Genomic DNA, 21,483 nt, shown 5'->3' with positions numbered 1-21,483 from the left:
TGAGTTTAGAAAACCCTGAGCATTAAAGATAAAACTGCTTTATAGATGATGAAAGTCTTTTCAGCATGTCCTAAGTTTGCACGTAGTGAATAACATGCTTTACTTATATAAACTTTCCAGCTATCTTAATAGTTTAACAGATTTGATGCTTATTTTATAAATATATACACTGAGTGTATATGTCTGTGTGTATGTTTGTATAATTTTCTAATCGTTAGCTTTTTTTAATGTGCTTGGTTTCTATAATGTATGCATCTGCCAACTGCAAAAATTTATATTTCACATCTACCCATATAAGTAAGAACAATGACCTCTCTATGTATATAAATACATACGTGCAAAAACTTAGGACTGAAAAGTTAACCTTCAGAGGTGGTAGAGTGGGAGTCTTCAGATGGTAATCTGTCACATACAGCCTGCCAGGAAAAACCAAGTGACCTACCAGCAGGCTCAAAGGTGATTTGTTTGGGATCCCCTGTGTGAACATATAGTCAACAGAGTTATGCCTCTGTGCATCACACTACACTCAGGGAGACCAGAAACCCCACTGCTATCAGTGCGCCATGGCTATGGGGCAAGGGAAGGGTCCCATTCTCTGTCAGCCACAATAGCTGCTGTTGTGAAGATGCACAGGGAGAAGGTTTCTTTCCTTCTGCACAACCTGGCTGATTAACAATGTGTAACTAAAGGACCTGCAGTGCCACGACCAGTGGAGCTTTTGACAGTGAACAGTTCTGTTGGCTGCTGCTGGGTGTGAGCAACCGCTGCTGCCTCTGCATCTCCCATGCTCTTGCTGGTGAGGAGTTCTGTGCTTTCTCTGAGCTGCCTCTGAAACAGCCACCTGGGGAGCCCTGCTCTGTACCTTTTAATTGAATACTTGTATCTCTTTCACACAAATTCATTTGGTTTTTAACCTGATTTTCAGAATTGCCCAAATCCTTACCAAAATGTCATTCTAAGGCAGAGACTTGTATGGAATATTTCAGCCAGGCTGGTTAAAGATTAGCAAATTTGGTAAAAGATTAAAACAGTGTTATAAAGAATGTGCCAAGTACTCTTAAAAAAGATACAGAGTACTGCCAGCCCTGCTAACAAAATCCCCAGCAGGTATATAGCACTGCTTGAAATTGCTTTAAAATACGGTCCTGAAAGATGGTCAGTTTGATTAGAAAGATTGCTGCTGTATGAAACTATTCTAAAAGGCTGTTTATACATTTTAGTACGTTTTTAGTATAGAGTTCAAGGATCATTGCAGTGCTGCCTGTAATCTAGTCTTGAAAGGGTTTTTTACATCCCTTTCTTCAATAAAATAAATCTAACAGGTTTTGTTTAAGATTCTTACAGTTTTCAGGATACAATTGATTATATATTCCATCATGGTGAATCTTTCACAAAAATGGACTGCACTTGTTGGTTATAGAAAAAATATTCTCTCTATAGATTTGATTTTGTAAGACTAAAAGCAGGTTCTGGAATATCTGGAAGAGGTGGATTTTTCGAAGAAATGAACTCAAGTACCTAGTTCCTAATGACTATATTCCTGTCTCTGTTGCAAATTCATACCTGAAACTGTAGAGAATAAAGTGAAAATACACAGATGTGGTGTATAAATACAGGGATAAGGTAAATAAACTGTGGATCTGGTTCTGTAGGTCTACTGTAAGCTTAGAGAGAGTTCATGAGAGTTGTTTTTATTGATTTAAGCGGGTTAGGTATCCCCTTCTAGATGTAGATTCCCCCAAATTGATCAACAGATATTTGAAGAAATTTACTATCACAATTTTTATGAAGCCAAAGGTAAAAAAAAGATGTAACAATCGTATCTCAGAGTATGTTAGAAACATTCCCCTCGAGCATTTCCATTATAGAAATAGCAGATACCTGATATTTGGCCTAAGAGAAGGTCTAGTAATAAGGATGTTTCTCTGTTCATCTGAAAGTATCTGCGAAGAAACTTGTTTTCTCCTGCTGATCTGTGTCTGTTTTAAGACAGAATTGTCTGGTCTCTGGGGGATACTAATCTGGCTTGTTTCATGGGCATTAGATTCCCATTAAAGCAAAAACATACAGCTTTGAGATGAGCTCTCCTGAGGTCCTATCTACACTACTGAGGCAACCTGAGCAAAGGGATGCTCTTTTGTACTGCTCTTTCACGTCTGAAAGCATTTCTGCTTTAATTCATTCTCTTTACCTCTGCTGTGCTGAGTATTATTATAGTCTAGTGAGTTCCTGAAAGTGGGAAATGCCAAAGAAACAGGTGTCAGACTTCAAAAGAAGCATTTGTCAAGACTTAATGTTCTGAAGCTAAAGGTGACAGCTCAACCTAAATAAGCTCTTCTCAACAGGATTTAAGTTTCCTTAATAAAAAAGTAATAATAGAAAGTGCAAATCAGATGGCCTAGAGAGTAGAAGTCTTAGAAAAATGTGCATCATTTGACATGATATCTTGATTTAAAGACTATTTGTAGTATAGTGCTCAAAGTCCAAGGTTGTTTATATTCCCCTGATAAGGTAATTTATGACCTATAAAGGTGCAAATCTGCAGCATGAAGCTGTGTGTGGGCATATTCATGGGGCTGGTTGGCCTTCGACTATCTTGTGGTAGAGTCTAGAATGAGAACGCTACAGAATGCAAAAAAAAAACTCACACCAAACACTAGAAAAACAGTCCTAATACAAGTAAATGAACAAATATTTAATTTGTGTCCACCCTGCCCAAAAGTAAGATAATGCTGTCAATGGCATACTTCCCGAGGAACAGATTAAAAAAAGAGGGCTATATGAGCCACATACATATACTTCCTACACGCTGTTTTTCTCATCATGTTTATATGATGTGCATAAATAGCTTCAAAGTTGGAAGTTTATCTATCTGCTTCTCAGTGCATGAGCACTGAGAGTATGAAATTAGATTTAAGAAACCTAAGTAGCTGTATACACTATTCTATATAGCTGTTAGTGTATTAAAACCGGTGCTTTCGATTTTGATTTAAAGTCTGAGAGCATAAGTGGTACCTACTTTGCTACACTTTAAAGTCCAGTCATGGAAAACAGCTGTTCAATAAAAGTATGTATTACTGATATGAGAAGATGGCCCTTTTTATCATTGTGTCATTTTCCATGCTCATTGATCCAAACAGCTACTGAACATCTTTGCTAAAAAGCAGTATTTTCTCCTTGTCTCTTCTGGACTAATTACATAAGATCTACGAATGGGGAGTCCCAAGAGCAGCTGTATCATTCTTTTTTATCCAGTCTTTTTTTTTTGGTAACAAACTATTTCAAACATCTACTCCCATCAGTCTTTATTTGTTAGTTAACCTTCAGCAATAGCTCCCTAACATATTTAGCTACATGCTCGGTCCTTTTACAAAGAGGACAGTTAAATACAGTTACTTATCTGCTTGTAGTAACAATCTTACCTGAGGTTTTGGTGTAATGTTTTTTGGGTGTGCTTCTTCGTAAATCATACTGACACGTACTGCTGCTGTTTGACCCCACTGTTCTCAAATCTTTTATCACATTACTCTGTGTGTTTCAGGTTTAATTTTGAAGGATATGCTTTCCTGTATTTTCATGTAGTTCCAGTTAGGAATTTCAATTAACATAGTATTAGGTAGGACTTTTTTTTCCATCTCAGAAGAGCATTTTTGTCTAGTCTTGCACAGAAGTGGGTTGGAGTCGAGGCTTAACCAAAGCTGTTGTATGGGACTGGCTCGTCCACATGTAGGTTGTAGCAAAGGCAGTATTAGCGGTTGAGGGGGCTCAGGAGATACCACTCCTGTTCTCCTTTGCTCCTTGGAGATTGTGGAAGTCATAGTTCCATCTTCTAACAAGCTGACTGCAGAGGCAGACAGATTTGGATGTTTGCTTTTCACTAATATTAGCTGATGTAGTATTTTATACTGGGTAGAGCTGTTTTTTTCTGTCAGCTCCAGGAAACATTGCTTTGTCTGTTCAAGCATCCTCTAATTAAAAGGCACTGAGTATGATGGGAACAGTCAAATGAATCACATGCTCACAGTGTGCATTTTCCCACTGTATTTGGATGTATCCATCAAACAAATGTCTATTATGATTCTTTATCACCAGCAATTCAGTAATCAGATATGCATGTTCAGTCTGCAGTCTGTGTGGTTATCAGTATGACAGTTTTTCTAAGGAAAAATGAAATCAGACCCTTGCAGTATTGCTAAGCAATGTCCGATCTCATCATCAATGACTCTGTAAACTCTGAAAGCATAGCTGTACAAGTAGGTACATGGGAACATTCACATATATTAACAAGATTATTTCTGAGCTTCTAGGATGTATATGATTAAGTCTTTTGGCTGGATCAGATGCAATGAAAGAAGAGTGGGTCTGTATGAATTTGTGTAACAGAATGCCACAGTAAGGAGCCTTTGAAAATCAGGCTTTGAAGACAAATAAGGAGCTGCAGATATTATCATTATAATGAAGGAAAGAAAAGCAAAAATAGCTATATGCAAAAAGAATTTATGTGATGTGCTTGAATGTTTGCTTTTCCAGAACAGCACAGTTCCATCTTCTGTCTTCTCAACAATTGTCTATGACGGATGGTGACTCAAAGTCTTCCATAAATTCTGGTGGCATAGCACCAGACACAATAAAAATAGCTGAATTTTAGTGATCTTCACCCTTGAATGGCTCCTTTCCAGTTCTTTTCTCATGTTTGCACTCTGTACATGTACACCTTAGCAGAGGTAAGAGCTTTCTATCAGGATGAGCAAAGGATATGGTTTTCTGCATGTGCTGTATTGATTCATTCTCAAACTCACTTTCTGTGTCTTCTGAGGACACCCTGTATTAAACATGTCTTCCGAAAATTTTGCTCATATTAGAACACCTTTCCTTTTCCCATTACCTTATTGTTAACACAGCTAAAAATGGCAGAATGAAATGCATGTAGCAGTCAGTGACACAGCAGACACCTGTGCTACATGCAGACTTGAAAGGCTGATGGGAAGGAAAGTGCAGCTGACTTGCTGTGTTAATTTCCCATTGCACATTGAACTATTAAAAATTGGTAGCTTCCATTTCTGGGGATTAAAACAAGATATGATCTAGTCTTCAAACTGCGTAGCAGTGAATATAGACATTGTGAGCCAGAAGGCAGAGTAGGAGCTAGGCTTTTTTTTTTTTTTTTAACACTACTGGTCTGCCAAGAGAGTTGCCTTAGATCTGCTTTTAAATTTCAAAGTCTGTACCTAATCTAATTTTGCCTCTCAGAGTGACAAAGTAATACAGGAATTTTGTTTAAGACCTGTATTTACTTTGTCAGTGAATCAGCTAAAAATACAGAATATTCAACTATTTAGGTGTTATTTATTTCTTGCTCACTTTGCGCTCTTGAAAATCTATCTGAGATTGTAAAACAATTTTATTTCAAACACCTAAGATAAACTCTGTTATTACCCAAAGGGAGCTACCTACTTTGAAAAGTAAATGAAAATAGCAAACTGGCCACCTGAAAAGTAGAATGGGGCAAACATCTAAAGGAAGGAGAAAGATCAAAGACTGGAACAGGGACTACAGAACTTCAAGCAGCCTCAGGGTCCAGTAGATTGAATAGAGCCCAAAGGGTGATACAGCCTAGAGCAGTCTGAGTCTCTTAACTGCAGTATTCAAATCCCACTCACTGTAACTGCTTCTAGCCAGGCCACGCTCACCTTCATCTCTCCTCTACAAATGCAAAAAGATTTTCATTGTCGAGGACCCATCCATACTAAGAAAGTCCAATCTGCATTACTTTGTTAAAACTTATGCCAGATTTTTGCCACTGATGATGGAGCCTCCAGCCTCTAAATTCCAGTGCGCACACAGCTTGGTCTTTCTCATTGCCAACGCTTTCCAAATAAATTGGCAGCAACTGAAATCTGACTGATGGGGCAAGATTTTGTTTGTTGGTAGGTTCTGATATTTGGAATAAATTGTCTTCTTTGACCCCATCTTGTGGTTTTACAATTTCTTTTAATTCTTACACCAAAACAACCTGTATGGTCTGTTAACCTTCCTAGGCCTTATTTTTTGCTGTTGAAATTAGTCATTTGGGTTTCTAAAATCATTGCAAGAAGCTGAAGATTTATATACATGATTAGCTTGGCATATGTGTGTATGTTTATCTTCTGCCTTGCGTATTTCCTGGGCCTGTGAGTGTGATCGAAATCTGGCTTTCTGGGTCATGCTCAGCGTAGACAGAGTGCTTGAAACATTATCAGGAAACTCCAATGGAAAGGTTAGTGATCGTGTACAAACAGTGATTTTTAGAGGTTTATAACTATGTCAAATTTGAATGTCTTCTCCTAAGGACAAATTCAGGAATCTCTTTCATTGCACTACAATTCATCCTGTCAAATTTCCAGTTCTGTTTCAAAGCAAGGGCTGAGGGAAAACCTTCATATATACTGAAAGAAGTAATATAATCAGCTCAGTGTTATTATTTCCTGCCTTCATTGCTGGAAACAGATCAACCCAAAAACATTCCAAAAACAAGGGAACAATGTGTGAAAGATAATTCCAAATCCAGTAATTAAAATTTACCATTGCAAGGAATCCAAAACTAGCCGCACTAGTAACCCTATAGCTGTAACCATAGCGGTCTGTCAGGTCCATTTGTAATACTTGATAAAATCAATACATTTAAAGATAAGGAAAGCAGAAGTTATAAATGTAGAATTCCAGTGAAATAGTTCCATGCATAATTGCTGCCCTATAAATGAACAATAGCATCTCATATTCTACCCTTTTTAATACAAGTCAGTGTCAGAAGTTGTGTTCTCTGGGCTTGCAAAGATGGAAATTGGATCTAAATTATGTATGTTTTCTACTGACCTGTATGTTAAATGATCAAGAATTACAGAAGTCTCATGCAATAGTCTGCTCTGCATATATATTTGAAGAGAACTATATGAAAATTCAAAAATGATTGTTTCTGCTATTTCAAAGACTGAAAAAAATATAGTTATTCTGCTATTGCTTAATTTTATTTTTATTTATGTATACATAAAGCATTTCTCCTAAGGTCAGAGGGAGAGGTCAGAGGCAAAATAAAAATCACTCCTGGGAGTGGTTTGCCACATGATCTTTTCTGTGTTCTGAAAGGTCAGAGTCTATGTGGGACAAATTTAATAAACAGATCCCAGACGTATTCTACTCAATTTCCGAGGAAACGTTACAGAATGCTAGAATTGGGATTTTGCTACACTGAAATGCCAATTGTTTTGCGATATTTTGTCTTATAATTATGAAGATGGCTCAGCTCCAGCTGAATCATTGATTAGTTACGCCCCTTCCCAAAGAAAAAAGAAGTCTTATCTAGAATGTCTGAAAACTGATATTAGAACTTGTTAAAAGTGGTAGCTTCTATCTGCTTTCTCCTTTTCTATATTGAGCTTGACAAAAAAGTGAATGGTACTAATAAAGAGCATAACATCAAGTTAACCACCTGCCGTACAATCAGCAGTTCAAAGTACTCTGCAGCTTTTGAGAAACCCTGGATGGGCATTTCTGCTGTACGCAGAAAATAACCTGACAAAAAGCTGAGAATCTCTGGTCCTTTCTGGGGCATTTTCTTATCAAAATAAGAGCCTTAAGCAAAGAAAAAGGAGTAACTGAGCTATAGTAAAGGCAGTGTATTTGGAAATATCCATCAAAGTCACTTTAAAAATTATTTTAAATAATTCTTAATTTTATTTATATTTATTCTTTATAATATCTATATTTTTTATATTCTTGTATAAAATCTCTTTAAGAAATCTGATTTTTCATCCTTGTATCCTCTTTCTTAAAGAGATCTTAAATGAGAATATAACCAAGTATACCTAAGTATAAAATTAAAGAGATGGCAGTGAAGCATACAGTTCCCAGGGGGAAAAAAAAAAAAGAAAATTCACAGTCATTACAGAAAATACTAATTACATATGCATGCAGGCCCATTGACTCTGCAGGCACAGTTTGCATTGTAAATTATGTACACTGGTTATTGTTGACAGGACAAAACACTAGGTGCTCTGACCACTGGTGCCTATTTCTTTTTTCAATATATGGTAGCAAAATTAAGATGTTCTACTTCTGTGTACAGAGTCAAACCTCTGATCCAGACTGTGTGGATATCATCATTATTTCATTCATGCTGACTCTACTTCAATATTGATCATGTCACTCATTTCAATGGAGTGGGTTGTGATTTAAGCTGGTAAAGGTAAAATCAGCCTTCATGTTTCTATGAAACACAGTAATTTTTTCTATTATATTAGCTACTTGCTTCCTCAACATGGCTTACTACTGGTTTTGCCTTTCTGTATGTCACAGACTGTTTTTTACCCTACAGGTTTTTGGAGCATTTATCATATGAGCCACAGTGTGTACACACCTGCTATGGTAATAAGAATAAATGAAAATAAGATAATTGGCATGATGTTTCCTGTCCACATCTGATTAAGCAGAATGGTGTTATAACAAGGGCCATCTAGCCCAGTGCCTCACCAGCTATCTCTCAGTATCTAGTACAGATCCTTAGGGAGTGGAAAAATCAGAACAGAGCAAATATAGCCTCAGTGAGGGAGCAGTTGGAGTCTGCAGACAATGTGGAACATTACTTCAGAGGAGCGAAGCTTGGGCTTGGGACTGAAACCTAAAGGTAACAGCTGAAATTATTTTAGTGTTGTTCTTTCAGCAGAAACTTCCCAGAGGCCCCAAACACTTTCTATGCCTTCCCCTGTGCCAGAAGCACCAATTCACTCCCACACAGGATTCAAATTCTGCAGCTGTTCCCTCAATAACTTCCACAATGCAGTTAGTTATTGCTAATACAAAAAATCTATAGCACACTGTAAAGTAGAAATATAATACAATATATTTAATGGCTGGATACCTCTATGAAGACTTAAGGAAGCCATACAGGAACAGTTCAGGACTTGTAAGGCAAATCTAAAATTTCCTGATGGCAAAGCATCAACATAACTTGCTTTATGACACCTGCTTCCCCTTCACAGAGGAAGCAACCTGACTTGATGCAGGTAGGCAAAAGAAGGGAATGATATAAACCCAGTTTGCACCTGGAAACCCTGATTATCGTGCTCTACATTGCTCACAAAAGGGAGAATGATGCTGCAGATTCACCTGGTTTCCTTCTCGGCTTCTGCAGTAGGAACATTAGCTAAAAATCACCCTGAATATGGAAATGGAAAGCATGGAAGAGGTGCAGTGTCAGTGTTTCCTTCTAGTTGCTTAGCTTCAAAATTTCCTTCAAGTGCAACCAAGTTGTTTGTTCACTGAGAACTTTAATGAACAGTATCAGCCCCATATATGATAAAGTATGAGAGTTTCTATTTACCTATGAAGTCCTTAATAGTAGACAGATAGAAACTTTTTACTGATAAAGCTTCTTACGTATTACTTTCCATTTCAATTCTTTAAAGTAAGATTCTTCTTTCCGAATGAACTCTGGATTATGGCTTTAATCTACCCCAGTGTAACACAGAGCAAAACTTTATTTTATGGAGGATGCGAAAAATATAACTCTGCATCTAAAAGTTGTACTACTAATTATTGCAACAGTTTAGGACCTTATAGTTTACACAATTAATTATATTACATATTGAATTAATGCTACCTAAACACCTGGTACTACCATTTTCTGTTTTTTATAGTGATGTCGATTCAAAAAGCAAAACCAAGAAGAACTTTTCTTTTGAAAAAGACACTGATTTGTGTATATTTAATTAACGTGCATCTTGTGTTGTCACATTACTGTTTTGACATATAACCACAGATTAATCACAAAATATTCTGTTACATTTAAAATTCAGCTTGTCTTCATTTATTAGTTAAACAAGGGTTGTGTTTTATGGAAACAAAAGTTTTGAATCCAGAACCTTTGTATTGATGTATTTGACAGTTTTATGCTTATTGTCAGCCTTTTTTTTATTATTTAATGAGTCCATACTGTTATATAATGTTCTTCATCTTCCCATAAGGGAGAAAACACAAGCAATTATAACTTAATAACACTCTGTATGCTAAGAACGTGTGGTGGCAGATGATGAAGTCCAATATACCTATCTGATTGCAAGTTGCTCTTTAGATGTAGGACAAATAACTACAAGATGGCAATGTCAAAGCAAGGGACACTTAACACAATGAAATATTAATGAAAATACATTGCACTTACGTCTCAATGACATCTAAATGGGAATCAGTTATCAGATCTTGAGCGTTTGCAACAAATTTCTACTCTGTAAAAAAAAAAAAAAAAAAGACCAATGAACTTTAAAAATGCCAGCCAGCAGGGCTTTCAAATACATAATTTACTATTTTGTTGGCTTCCTATAAATGGGTAATAATAAACTCCTAGCTAAAAGCAAGCTCATAAATGCTGAATCAAAAACATGAAGAACACCATGAAATGATAAATGCAGAGCTGTATGGTAATTTTCTTCTAAGTAGAAAATGTAGCTGTAGTGTTAAAGATGTGGATGGAAATTTTTACATTCTGCTTGTGCAGAGGGAGGTCTTCATAGGAAAGAACCTGTGCCACTATTAGTTTGTACATTGCTACAGCGATGCAGTAGCAGCACTGCTGGAATTGCAGCTAAAGCTTGAGGGACTTCCATGAGCAATTTATTTTCATGGTCTTCACTGTTACACTTGCCTCTTTTGACATGCTCTCATACCTGTTTATTTAAACATATGAAAAATAGACTATTATGTTAATCAGAGGGAATAATGAAGTAATTTCTCTTAGAGAAGTTTTAGTCTTAAATCAAAAATTGACCTATGTCTTATATTTTTAAAAGGCATATATTATTGAATGGTATTAACAGAACTTTTAATGCTAAAAACTTTTATACCATCCGGAATTAGATTCTATTTTAAGCTAGTACTGTAGGCTGAACAACGATAAAAACTTCTCTTTTTTTGGTTCGATTTTAATAGCATACAGACTACATTGGAAAGGCTCTGTTCTGCTGATCAGTGCTCTTCATGCTACCCGACACTTTGGTCTCCTCTTTATCGGACACTATCTCCCTTGCTGGGTGTATTACATGAAATCGGTAGGTGTGACTTGACCTGGGCAGACTAGTGAATGGAACAAAACTTGCTAAGTGTATCAGGTCATGAAGACTGTTAAATCGTTCATTTGGATAAATGTGTCTGGGGCTATAAAATCCCATTACGTGGTCCCCTGTGATAGTGGATTCAGATTGCACACCTGAGCTACAACATAACTAATTCCTTTGCCCAGACTGGAGGGCTTGAGAGCACCCACGCAGGCTCTGATCAACTCCTTTGGAAGGAATTCTAGATTTATAATAAAGTGATTTACAGCCTTATCTCTTCTGGACACGGGTTCAGTATGTAGCTTAAGAATCAGCAGTCTGCGCCACACTGTGGGACACCTCTATCTAGTGTGAATTCAGTTAGAGATTTAGAAATTATTTTTTCTAATGTTTACATTGCATCATAACAAGAAAAGGAAAAACAAGTACATTTTTGACACAGGAGCATTTAGGTAAATTGCATTTATGTAGGATAAATCCTGAAACTGTAAAACGAATAGATTTTTTTTTAAGGTTTATATTTAAGTCTTAAAGCTTAGGCATTTAGTCCTCTGTTAAAAAAAGGACCTCTCTTAATCAAAACAATGTTATAACAATGATTTAATTGGATTTATTTTCTGTTCACGATCTAATATTTGTCATAAGAATGAGCTACAGCATTGTGGAGTATTAATATGTGATATATTCCTATTCACGCTACACAGTCTCATGGTAGACCTTTTGGCAGACAAATGATGTTTCAGTTAATTTTTTTCCTAGTTTAGGAGAATATTCTTGGAATAAGCATAACCCCCTCCAATGTACTTATCCTAGCTCTTTATTATTATTAAAGTATCTAGCAGTATGCTTAGGATGGCTGCATAATTCTATACACATAAAAATTGTATATTGTTTTAGAGACATTTTTTGTATTATCTATTATATTATGTTACAGCCTAAAAACTCTGTTCAAGATAAGGCCATAGTAGAACTAGACAAAGCAAAATATGTGAAGTAAACACGGAATAAATTGTCAGAAAGTGATCTTGGAACCCTCACTGGTTTCAGAAGCTAAATTTGACTTCCCATATTTTAATAGTAGCACACCACTTGTCAGCCTAGAGGAAAGAATGGAGCCAGGCTCCTTTTGGTGGTCCCCAGTGACAGGACATAAGGCAATGGGCACAAACTAAAACACAGGAGCTTCCATTAGAAGACTTTTTCACCGTGAGGGTGACCAAGCACAGGCACGGGTTGCCCAGAGAGGTTGTGGAGACATATCCTTGGAGGTATGAAAAAGCTGTCTGGACATGTTTGTGGCTAAGAGGCTCTAGGTGGCCCTGGGTTGGACAAGATGACCTTCAGAGCTCTCTTCCAGCCTCAACTCTTCTGTGACATCCAGTGTCCATCTGCAACACTGGATCATATGGTCCATAGTGATCAATGCCAAAGTCATGAAGGATAAAGGAGTGCAAATTGTCCGCAGGATGGTCTCCCAAGTGAACTGTACTTTTGGAAAAGAGGTCCCTTCTCTGACCATAGCACCCACTGCTTTCCAAAACCCTTACAGCAAGGACGCTAAGCTGTATGGAACCTTTAGCATATTTCAAGATAAATTTTTTAACTGCTTATTTTGCTTTGTGAAATGATGACTTCTCAAATACATCTCTCTAATGTGGTATAAGTAAATTTTCAGAAGGCACCTAAGTCTGCTTTTCTCCTGTTATTTACTTCCTTCAAAGTGGAAAACAAAAGTGTTTTTGTAGGCATCATTAGGCAATTCATCCTGTTCCCCACCAAGATCCCTAGAGTTTTTCCACAGCTTTATTGATTATTCTGAACTGTCTCATACATTGTACACAGCCAGTCAATAGGATGATGATGGCAATCAATAGAAAGTATAATAAAATAATAAACTTGGCTGAGAACAGCAGCGATACACTTAGACCTTAGAATTTAACCTGTGAACTACATTTACATTCGACAGGCCCTTTCTGTATTAAATCTTACTCCAGTGGGTTTGGGACTGGGTTTATATTTGTTGCTTGGAAGAAACAGGACATACAATCAATTTTGTGTGAAATGTTGTAATGGAGTAACGTTGCAGAACTAGCTAGTCGTAGGATTTGCATGCTGCAGTTTCCTTTGCTGAGCTCTAACCAATGGCTCTACAATATGAACATTTAAATCCTATTAATGAATTATTATTGAGTTACAATATACAGAGCAACACATCTTAAATTAGATTTTATTTGGGTTTTGTTTAATTAGTCTTTGCTAAATGACTAACTAAAAATGATTCTTGCAGCTAGACACATGACTAAGAAAAAATCTGGAACTGTTTGTCAGGCGTTATAAAGCCCTATAAAACACAATTTACATTAGATGTGGCAATACCTCTTAGCCATAGTAACATTTTTGTATTTTCCTACCAATAATAATATTTCACTGTACTGCAGATATTTTAATGTAATTTATAAGATTAAATGTATTGCACAGCTTCCCAACCTAGAAGGGAAGGACTGTTACGTGTTGCAGAGATGCACAGAATATGACATCAACTATTCACAATCTGCTTCAACAGTGGTAACAATCAAGAAGTCAGAGCTGTTGTTTTGTAGAGGAACACATTTTGCAATTCATTTTATAATGTTTAAAATGCTTTCTTCTGTTATTATATTGTATCTTTCATTTTTCTTCCCTGGCTTTCTGCTATCGGCAACGTAATTGTCCCATGAGCTTTGTGAATTGAGTACCTTAGTATAATGTACAAATTACTGCCCTTGAGCTGCAGATTGAATCTTACAGCAAATGTAAACAACTGAATTGGCAACATTGTTTTGAAAAAGCTTTGCTAGAATTCTGCACACTAGCATCCTTTGTATCCATGGATCACTTACATTAAAGAACACTTCAGGGACAAGCGCACATCTGTGCTATAGGCAGGAAAAACTTTAAAAGCAACATGGCTATATCTGAACTTCACCAAACAGGTACACTTCCCAACTTCTGACTTAAGGCTTCAGCTGCACCCCAACTTTGTTCTGGGAGAAGACTCAAGTCTGGGCCAAATTTCAGACTTAAACATGCTGATTTTTTTTTTTTTTTTTTTTTTTTGCATGAAATACAGTCTCATTGGCTACACGGAAAGAAGAGCTTTCTGCTACCTCTCCCCAGGTGAGCTGGAAACCTAGATCAGAGGGTGTGCCCAGAAGCTCTGTGCCTCTCTAAATGCAGTTAAGGTGGGTACGGGAGCAGCTGCTCTCAGTTCTGCTCACGGACACCTGGACCTGCAATGGTTTGTGAAGGTGAGGGAGTAGCGTGTAAAGGTCAGTGAAGCTATTATGTTTCCATGGATCAAATAGCTTTTCCTCGTGTATGTATGAATATAGTAAAATCCCCTGTAGCCTTAGATGCTAGTAATTATTGACTATGGTGTGGTACAGCTGTAGTTTTACTGCATCATTAGAGGAACTTCTTCCACTCTGGTGCTTCCAGAGATGTCTCCAGACACATGCCAGGGTACATGTGCTATGCACTAGAAGATATATTGTGTGATCTTTTGCTTTCTTCAAGGGAAAATGTTTTGTGCATCTTGAATATTTTCATTCTCATGTTAGTTACAGGCGGCCTAACATTCAGTGTTTAGGGGTTTTTATTTTTTGTTTGTGGGTGGAGAGCAGACTGTGTTAATGTAATGCATCATCCATGCAGAATTCTCTTCTTCAGCAGTCTATAGCACCTCAGACCTTGCAGTGTGGGTGTACCTATACACTTGTGTATAAATACATGTGCATATAGCAGGAATCACTTGTTTTATCATTTAAATGCAGCCAGCACTTAGAAGAGATGGGGTGACTCTTAGGTAGTGGACAGAAATATTAGATGAGTAAAGTAAAGAAAAAAGAGAAGATGTCAAGGTCTGTGCAAAAGGTTTTGGTTGGGATATATAGTAATGACCTGTATTGGCTTTGCCTGAAATACATGAGCTTCGTATACTAGTACTGGCAGAAATGGCAGTGCATATTTAACACAAGTCACAACTCTTACACTTCCATGTTTCATATTCAATATATCTTTCTAAGTGTGTTATTCATCGTACCAAAAGTGATATAAACAAATCCGGCTCTGCAGACTGCTGTTTACTCTCCAAGTGGCATTTTAAGAGCAAACCTTCCTTCTTTGACGTACCACAGTGACAAATTACAGCTAATACTTCTACATCCAATAGGAAAGGAACATAGCAGTGGTAAGGATTTATACAGTAGAGAACCATGTGGCATATGTAACTGGCTGGCATTTTTAGTGCCCTGCCTTGATTTGAGACAGCTTTGGTAATACATAGCCTCTCTGCTTTGTCCTTGACTATTTAAAGGTTTAAATTTTTTGTTTGCTGTCTTTCTTTTCTAAACCAATGAAAGCCTCAAAATATTTGTATATAACGAATCATATGACATCTTTATACAATCTCAAAGAACATACTTAGGTCAGGAAACAAAATGAAATAATAAAAAGTATCAGCAGAAAATATGAATGGTAATAAATACAATAAATGGTATTAGCCCAGATACAGATCTTTGATAGTTTTTAAAGAAACATATGTTTAATATAAGACATTTCATTTATTTGGCAATTTTTCTGTCCCTCTGAGACTGCCTTTCAAAGTTGTTAAAGTGTGCTAATTTGTTATTGTTGCTTATCATCAGAATTGTTCTTCATCCCAGCATAGCAGCATCAGATATTTAAAAAAATGTTGTCACAGAAAACAAAGAGAAATTATGAGTCTTAAATATTTTTTTTAAAATGAAAAAGAATCTGGTTCTACTGAAGTGCAGTATTTCTGATCACCCTGCTGATGTGCAGCTGAGAAGGACTCTGATAATAATGCCATTAAGATCAGCTGAGTTATTTTCAAAAAAACAACCATTACTTGCGAGGAGCAAAGAGTACCTCTCTCAAGACAAGGCAAGTTGCACTAAGAGGAAACTACCACAACTACCTTGTTCCTTTGGCTTCCCCCAGCAGCTCTGGCTTCAAAGTTCAAACAAATAAGAAGAAACAACAGACTTTAATGCTTTACTTGTGTCTTAAACCAGTAGGCTCTCAGCAGCATGTGCTTACCGTCCCTCAGAAATACACAGATTAATGTCAGTGGGCATCCTGTTTATTTAGACAAAGCCAGCCTATCAAAGTCTTAATCAGCTGTGAGATCTGAGCTGATTATCTGAGGATTTTTTTTTTACATTACGTATACTTTTGAGGATTTCCTTCCAAGTTTTGATAATTGGTATTATTTCCGGTAGTCAGAAGTCTCCTTCTTGCACATTTCTGTATTGGACTGTGAGCATTTAGTCACCTTTCTCTGCCCTGATTGGTTCTAAGGATTTGGGTTTTTTTTTACTCACTTAGAAAACAAAAGGAGATTAAGTTGCTCTCTAGTTTTTTGAAAAAAGTGAGTAATATGGCATTCTGGTTCTTAACTGATAAATATTTTTCTGTTCTTAATCCCAATATTTACAGCTGACACTGACTAAAGAACTCATTCACAACCTCAGTGGCTAAGATACAGGTGGAATTCTTTCCTTGCTTCTCTATGGTAGAATGAGTAAGATCCATATACTTGTGCTTGTAGCTATTTTCTGTTTTAAAAAAAAAAAGATCATAAATACCATCTATCAAACTCAGTTTAAATTTTGTTGTCAGGTAAATCCAAGTTACGTGTCCTCAAAGAATGTAGTCAATACTCTGTGGAAAGACTCTGAAGTTCACCTTTTTCCATTGATAATTATACTTTATGAAGCCAGCATGTTAGTTATGAAATGCTCATCATTCTGAATTTCTGGCTGTGTAACACTGAATTAAAATGGCTTTCTTTGCATTTCTTAGTATGAGCTGGAAATGACTTTCAAAAAGGGAACACCTCAACTTTTAAACTGTCCAGTGTTCTTCTAGTTGTTTTTGAGATTACTTTGCCTTAAATTATCTTTACCTGCCTGGCCCAAAACAACAAACAGAACCAAACCCATGTAAGATAGAAATAAATAAATATAGCATAATGTTAATCTTAATGATAACAACTATTTAGTTGAAGATATTGGAAAAGGTAATTAAAGTATGTTTCTGCTTATGATTCTTACCAAGATACAGCCTGTTTCAGCAATAAGCGTTTTTCATGTTTGACGAGCTATTTTAGGAGATAAGAATGAGTTTTTCTGTTAATAGGAATTACAATTAAGTATTAAAATTCTCTTCTAACACAGCATTGCCCTAGAACAGTTACTTGCTTCGAGTTCTCTTTCTTTTTTTTTCCCCCCTTCTTACTTTTTTAAAGGCAGAAAAGCTTTTGAAATCTGTGGGGTTTTCTTTTAATTTACTTCTTTTTCTTTTTTTCCTTTTTCCCCAGTGAAGTCATTCCTTTAATGATATTTTGAAAATAAAAAGTGGGGTTTTTTTCAGGATTCTACAGATAACCTGTTATTTGAGTGTCTAACAGTCCTTTATGTTTGGCAAATGGTACATCAGATTAGAAGGAAACTTTGGATAGTCAAAACATTCTCTTAAACTTTGTATAAATATTTCTTTCAAGGTTAAAAGTAAATAAATGAATACATAACACAGAAAATGTCTTCCTTACGTGAGGAAGTAACCCTTTTCCTGCCTTTTTTTACTAGATTCATCTTGTTAAAATTTTCACAGGAAGTTTCTAAAAGCTTTGTACTCTTTTGCCAATTATTTTTTAGAAAGTTGTGAAACTACATTAAATAAAACTGAGCATCCTTATGAATTTTTAGAAAGGCCATTTTGCAAATCAAGGATTGTTAACATGAAGAATTCACAGAACCATACAGAAACTGTCTCGTAGAATGATCTTTCCTTAGAAAGAAACATTTTGAAGAACTATAGATATTTATGTTGGAAAGCATTATTTCTTGAAAACATTTCACATTGGAAAAAGGCCAGAAAAAGAAAGAATAAAATAATTTTAATGGTATTAGCCTATTTCCATCCCATGGAAATTATGACGTCCTATTTTGATTTTGAAGTTCTAAATAACTTTATTTAAATCTTGTTGTTGTAACTATTATTTGAAAAAGCCAAAGCATCAGTTTAAGAAACAAGACATTTGGTGTCATATTATACTTTAAAAAAAAAAGGGGGGGGGACAACACAACTGGGGGGGGGACACGATGGGATCGGTAGAATTTCCCTCAATATCCTTCTGCATATATCTAATTCATAGTTTTGTTCCCAGAAATACACTATCTGACTTTCCCATGAATTACCAGTTAGATATTGATTTCCCTTCTCTTATCACTTTAACTTTGGTAGAGTTGTCTAACTAACAGGAAAAAAATGGGAAATTGATGTGGAAGCCAGACTAGAACTTCTGGTGATTGCTACTACGATAGAAAATATTTGAGCATTTCACTTCAGAGCTTAATGAGCAAGAATTAGCATCATAAAGGGAGTATCTGCTTCATTTTCATAAAATGTATAACCTGTTTTACTGGCACAGTATTAATCTGACATACCAATGTCTCATGAACATCAAGAACTGTTAAAATAACGCTTAGTCACTATGGATTGTACATTAAAGCTTCTGGAAAGGTTTTGTTATTTAAATTGGAATAAGAATGCAACCTTGCTTATATTTAAGAAGGGGAAAAAAAACAGAGTTTAGAAAAATCAGGAAGAAACAAACAGCTCTGTGAGTTTTTTAAAAAAGAACTCCTCAGAAGACAATTTTCAATTAAGGTGAAAACACTTTTGTATGCTTCTTCTTTTGAAGCTGAATATACTTCAGGTCATTGGATTTCCAGCACTCTGAAGCACCTGATCATGCTGATTACTCCTGAAAATGTTGGCTAAACAAACCTGCACAACACATCACTTTGACAAGAGACAGTGCTAGCTTGCAATCAAGACTATAATAAGTGATTTATTTGTTCCCTTCTCCCTGGGCTTACCCATCATTACATGTTCATTAACTAATAATTGTCATTGATTGACAAGCTTGTGTATAGATGATGGTAAACAGAAAGAGGGCTATTAAACCTTCACTGGGTAGAACAAGTGCATGCCACAACCAGTAACGTAGATTAATGTGAAGAATTAAACAAAGGATAGTTACATTATGGACCACTTCCTTTCTTTTCATTTTATTTATGATTAGAGGTGAGAGTATGATATTTTAGACCTTTAGAAATAAAGGTATAACAATATGAAATAGAACCATGGCCTAATACTGTGGTATTCAGGTGCTCTGACCCTCAACAGCAGCTGGTTATAACCTATTATAATAATTAAATTGGTTTGGTGGTTTTCAGATTGCTGTTACTTCAGGTTTCATAAACAGTGTGTAGATCAGCTTAACTGTGTATCATGAATGAGATTCAAAGTCAAATGAGCTTTCTAATGGATCATTTGTGGGTAAGTCCCCATATGAATAAATATTTAAAAGATCAAAAAGGCCTACCTTTGTATCAGCTGGGGACAGTGGTAAATTCATGATGTTTCGAATTATGTTTTTTTTTTAATTATACTTGTTCCTCTGTATCATCCTCAGAACTCTAGGTAGGAAAAAGCTTTGGAATCTACTATTTTGATCAGCTAGCATCCTATCAGATGAGATTGCCATAAATCCTTATAAAGAGTTATGTGCCTCTAGTTATGTGCTGTTGCTTTGAAAATATTTTCAGTTTTATGTATGTTGGTGTCCACAGTTCTATATATTGAGATATTTTTGCTTTGCCTTCTCAAGTGGGACTATAATAGTTACTTATAATCCTTATTTTAATAGCTTCTTCCAGCTGTACATTCATGTCTAAATAGAATTACTGAAAATTTTCTCTCACAGTCCATTTATTTCTTTCTGATTTATAGCATCATTTATTTATTTATTAACGTTTCTTTGGCTTATTTTGCTTTGTTGCATCTGAAAATCAGGCATGTGCTGCTATTACTACTGGGCCAAATGTCACTGGCTGTCTAACAAACTTCCTGGGTTTTGAGCATAGATTATTTCTCCTTTCTTTTCATTGTGGTCCCAGGCCTCCTGCAATCAATCTTTTAATAAAAAAGGAAATGCCTTTTGTTGATTTTTACAGACTGAAAGGTCAGAACAACACTTAATGAGAACAAAAGATGGAGAAAAACCAACATGAAAAATTCTTTGGGGAAATGGGAGAGGGTTAATTAAGTGTACTGATTGCAGTCATTTTATAGTTCCAGAAAGTATTGTCCTGTGCTAGTGCTTTAAAAACACAGCTTTAATTATTATGTTAGGTAAGAAAAGTACCTTAGGGTAGATTCTGCCAGTGTTTTCCCATTGATTGCTACAGAAATCTAATACTGCGGTATTTTCTCTGCCACTACTGCCAGGACTGGCTCAAAATATCTACTGTAACTGCTTATCATTCAGAAGCAGTATGAACTCTGAAGAAAAAGTTTCCAGTCTGCATCTCAGTCCAAAAACAGTGTTGATGAAAAGCTGGATAACTACTTTCCAGTTAAAAGGATGGAAAATAAAAAAGTGTTTGACTTTTTGACAATATTCCTATGGCTATTTTAGTCTTCAAAAAAGGCAAAGCGTCCATTGTACTCCACCTAGAAAAGGAGTTTAGCCCAGCCAGCCCTTCTCTGAACTGAGAGAAATATGAGAAAAGAGAGCAGTATTACTTGCAGAAACACCGTGTGACATGCTTCCCATCTTATAAAATGTTATCCTTGGACTACCGTGAGTTACAGGAATAGATGTTTGTTATTTGGAAGGGATAATAAAGACAACTCCCCTTTCCATCAGAGACCCAACTACACCAGAAGTTTAAGGAAAACAGGACATAGTATCGAATTGTTAATAATGACACAGGAACCACATCATCGCCCTGCAGATAGACGAAACAGAAAAGCAGTTAAATTAGAGAGGTTTAGACTGTAGAAGAAATTAATCAAGGTGTAATTTTTAATGGAGCAGCTGAATAAATAAGAAGAGCAGACCATCTAAGTTCATGAAAATTTACTGTCAGATGGCAGGAACAGATCAGATCTGAGCAAGTTCATAAGTAACCATACAAGGAGAACTTGATAGACTACAATGGCAAGTAAGATCATAATTTGGCTATGTTTCTTCCATCCTTAATTCAATTTTTAAAAGGACATAAACTGTATTTTCTTCAACAAATTCTAACGTGCTCATTGGGAAGAAATAAGAGGAGTAACATTATCTGTAAATATTCAGAGATAAATTGGTTTCTAGTCTGTTGTGGAAAATAAAAATTTCCAATTAGCTATAAAATAGTTGTTCTTGTCATAGGTGTTGTTAAACTACACAGTTTCTTAATATAAAAACAGAGATACTCAATTATGGATATTTATAACAGATAGTTCAATCATTTTTTTTAAGACAAATGAAAACCATGTGTGG

Source organism: Numenius arquata, chromosome 5, assembly GCF_964106895.1.
Source record: "Numenius arquata chromosome 5, bNumArq3.hap1.1, whole genome shotgun sequence".
NCBI lineage: Eukaryota > Metazoa > Chordata > Aves > Charadriiformes > Scolopacidae > Numenius > Numenius arquata.
This window is presented reverse-complemented; position numbering follows the sequence as displayed.